The following is a 4,285-nucleotide window of genomic DNA, read 5'->3' as shown; positions in this document are numbered from 1 at the left end:
GGTGAGAAAGCAGCAGTTTAAAACGCATCTGATTACAGCGATGTGGATGTTTGCACGAGCTCTGCAGTTCAGTACTCCAGTAAAGTCCAGTCACGTCACGTTTATTTATATAGTACTTTATGCAATAGATAGCCTTAAATCAAGCAGCTTTACAGTATTATTAAACATGAAAAACCAGAGTCAGTGTTGCTTTCAGTTAGAATTACAACTTGATTTTCTGTTATAAAGCAGCTCTCCAGTGTGGAGCTAGCAAAATATAAAATCTTTTTATTAGTGGGGAAAAAACATTTCATTAAAGTTATAGTTTAGTTTGCAGAGATCAAAGCTTGATCTAGCTCAGGACTGTTTTGATTATCATAACACTACAAGGTATTTTAAGAGAGATTATGTTGTGAATATTAGTTTATCCAAAAATAAAACGTCTTATCACTTAAAGGTGCAGTGGGAGATCTTGGAAACACCAGTGAGAAAACATTAAAAGTACTACAATACCAGGAAGGAAGATCGGGTTGTTGATGTTTGTCTGCCATTCTCGCTCTGTCTGCACAGCGTGCGTGAACGCGCAGATGCCGTATCCTGTCTGTGCGAGCCGGGTGCGCAGAGGTATGATAATACATACGTTGACAGACCGAGCGTTTTGATTAGACGAACATTACTTGATCCTACGCCTTCCACAGAATATATAAATTCAGACAAATACATTTAGGCCACTTAACTTAATGATTGCTATCGAGATTGGAACTCTTTTTACCCGACAGGGTCGAGTATGAACAGACTCTTTTAATCCATCTGGTTCAACCATTGAATTTTCTCTCTCTCGCAACACAGGAGTTTCCTCCAACATCCTTCGTGAAGTGTCACACAAATTTTCTGCTGAAAGAGCTTCCGCATCCTGTTCAGTAGTCCTCAATTTTGTTGCTCTTAACTGATCTACATGTTTTTTGTAGGACTTTCCCTCCACCCCGACCAGATAAGTAACTGGACCTAATGGTCTTTCGATCTCTCCTAACTTCCACTTCTCCTCTCCTCCCCTGAACTGTTTCACCAGTACCATTTGTTGTGGATAAAATACTCTCACACGAGCTAACTTCGACTTTTGTACTTGTTTTTCTCGCATTTGAGAAGTCCACAGTGGGCTGATTATCCTCACTGGAGTCTGAGTCCGGTGGTCGTACTAGCTGATCTGCGCTCCATTCATCCTTTGAAGTATTGGGCATCAGCCTCTTTCTTGACCACGTCGCGATCTCTCCCTCGTTGACTCCATCAGTAGAAATGTATTTCGTCTCGCGTTCCCAAAACGGCTTATTCGCAGCTCGCGATTTGGAGAAAGAGCCGCTGTTTTTCTCCGGTCCTTTCTGTGGCGTAGCATTTTTACAGGCACGCTCTAAATGTCCTTTCTTTCCACAGGCTCGGCATTTTACAAGTTAGCCAGCTCAAGAGTAAAACTGAGCCTGCAGGGGGCACTAATGCTCTACTCTGTTTAACACATACATAACATATTATCATACTTACAATCTTCCTGAATCATAAGCTAAGGCATATGGCACTTACACAACTCAATAAACTCAAACCATACTTTTGATGTTTCTTAACATTAAATACACCACAGCACCTTTAACCTTTATTTTGTTTCTTATCCATATGATTTACAAAAAGATATTTTAGGCAGAATGATGTGTCATTCAGCTACTTTTTCATATAGCTAATTAAATGGTGAATAAGAGAGTTTCTCTGCCATCTCATTTTGTGTGCCAAATATATTTATTTGTATAAATTAATATTAATTAATTACATAATATCACTTTTAAAAGCTGAAGTGATTACCTTAATTTATTTGTTAGAATATGTATAACTCAATATTTTAACTAATTGCAAAAGCTGAATAATCAATAAATGTCTACTGATTAATCAGCTAAATAATCGATGATTAGTCGATTAACCGTTCTAACAATCGTTCGATTAATCGATTATCAAAATAATCGTTTGTTGCAGCCCTAAACCCCAGTGCGCACCAGATGTGCTAGTGTGAAAGTGCCCTCTATATAGGCCTCATGGCCTATGTGACTCTGCTTATGAATAGAGAATAAATAAGGAAGTACCGGAGAAGGGAGATGCCACAGGAAGAGATAGTGTGGAAAGAGATAAGGTGCGTAAGACTTATTAAAACCCTGACAGCTCATTAAAACCCTAAAATGTATATGCCTCTGCAACTTTGGGCATCCAAAATGTGGTAGATAAGAGAAGTTATCTTTTGAAAAACAAACTAGCAGGTGGTTTTCTACATTGAAAGCAAGCATTATGAAAACTAATAAACAATTGTGGAAAAGTACTGGGAATGACATATCAACAAGTGGTCTGTACGCTCATTGGACTGTGACTGATAACGAAATTGTACAAAGATGGTAGTCTGGACAGAGACAGATTCATATGTTCTGCAGGCATCTCGGCTTTGTTGTCATCTTGCAATAAGTCTAATTTTGACTTTTGGAACTCTGCCTCCTGAGCATTATTTTGCAAGACAGAGAAGACTTTTCTCCACAACATCTTCTGTTTCTTACCCCAACATAGTGAACTACTTTGTTTTTTCGACAAGCTCATAAACGAGTTCTGTCTGGTTCAGTGGCATTGTTTATTTTCAGTGCCTCCAATATGACCGAGTTCCTGATTGATGACGTGTCGTGAAAACACCCTATTAAGTGAATTTGGACTAAAAACATGTCATTAAATGTTCTCCTTGTTTGACAACAGGTTTGTAAACTGGCTCACACACACATTGCAAAACAGTATTGCACACGTGTGGCAAATTCATTCATTGCACAGACAGTTTTTTTTCATAGCACGTGCAACATATATGTCGCACTTTACAGCTCAGCACTTTTTGATCTCAGGGTGACCTCATCCATCTGGTCGCCCTTTTGGGGTGATGAGTGGCCGTTGCCATAGAGATTGTACCCTTGGCAACCGTGGGATTGTCTTAACAATCTTAATCACGAGACAAGAAGGGATTGTGAAACTAATCAGATGACACACTCTTTGGGAAATGTTATGGCCAAATAAAAGTTTTTTTCAAATGATTATTCATTATGTTGCTGATTGCCTGTAAAAAGCTAATGTTTTAATATGCTGCTGTTTTTTTAATATAAATTGACAGTTTCAAGATCCAAAGTGATACTAATCTTTTAGTCAAGCTTTTATCTCTAGCTTTGATTCATTTCTCTCTATTGTAATGTCATTTTTAGCCCTTTTCTGAGTTTCATGTTGTGTTTGCGTACACAAATGTGGTTTATTGACAGAGACTGTTTGATCTGATTGTCACACTTTGACAGTTGAAGAATCACTAGAACAGACTGAAGAGAGATAGGATAACTCTATCTCACTTATTCGGTCAAAACAAGTACACGCACATGCAAAAACAGTAAACCCATGTTTAACAGCAGATGTGGAAAATTAGCCCATAATAGTTAATGACTGATAGATGAGGTGAGGCATATCTCTTGAAGACAATGTTTCTGTCCTTCTGAACATATTTTGAAAACATCCAGACAAATGTACTTGGGGTCCACAATGAAAACCGCTTCATAAAGGGACTTTGACTTTATGCCAGTTGACTAAACATATTATTGTCTAACAGATGTGTGTGTGTGTGTGTGTGTGTTTTGTGGTCTGTGGAATCTCTCATGCAATGCTGAAGTATTCTGACATTGGACGTCTCCCTCAAGTCTTGCTATTTGTTGAACGCACACATAAACTGTTTAAGACAAGAATGTAGTTAATTGTCATTTTGCCATGCAAAGCTGACCAATCTGACCTCTTGCCCTCTGCCATTTTCTGAGACAAGTTTTACCCTTTTCTAATGTAAGAATTTGGATTTTTGCAAATTTATGAGAATGATCAAAAATATGATAAAGAGAGGGTACAAAAAAATCATTTTTAAATTTTCCAAATCTTGTGACGTTTGTAATTGATCTATTCCTTTAAAGAGGAGAGGCAGATAAGATGCTTTGCATTGTTAAAATTTATTGCAGACCACATAAGAATAATATTTCATCAATTACTACTTTATGAGCGCATAGTAAATCTAAGTCCTCAGTTTATATTGTAAAGGTTGTCTGTGGTAACAGCAACCAGAGCGTGGAGACTAGTGAAGGTAGAAATACAGACAGCAGCTGTCTGTAATTTAATCATAAAGTCAAATTTAAGTCATTTTTTGTAATTCCATATATTTGCTAGTATGAGTTATCCAGTGTTCGAACTATACCGTGGACTTTGGGGGAGCCCACTTGTA

General features: G+C 37.8%; 1 protein-coding gene across 1 annotated transcript in view; it reads left to right on the top strand.

Annotated features, from left to right (window-relative positions):
• The window catches only part of sgpp1b (sphingosine-1-phosphate phosphatase 1b), a 32,726-nt gene that overhangs the window by 26,335 nt on the left and 2,106 nt on the right, over window positions 1–4,285 (top strand). The window lies entirely within an intron of this gene.

This window comes from Sinocyclocheilus rhinocerous, unplaced genomic scaffold (genome assembly GCF_001515625.1).
Source record: "Sinocyclocheilus rhinocerous isolate Xijiao unplaced genomic scaffold, SAMN03320098_v1.1 scaffold1214, whole genome shotgun sequence".
Classification (NCBI taxonomy): Eukaryota; Metazoa; Chordata; class Actinopteri; order Cypriniformes; family Cyprinidae; genus Sinocyclocheilus; species Sinocyclocheilus rhinocerous.
Note: the sequence above shows the minus strand (reverse complement) of the source record. Positions and strands in the feature narration are given on the sequence as shown.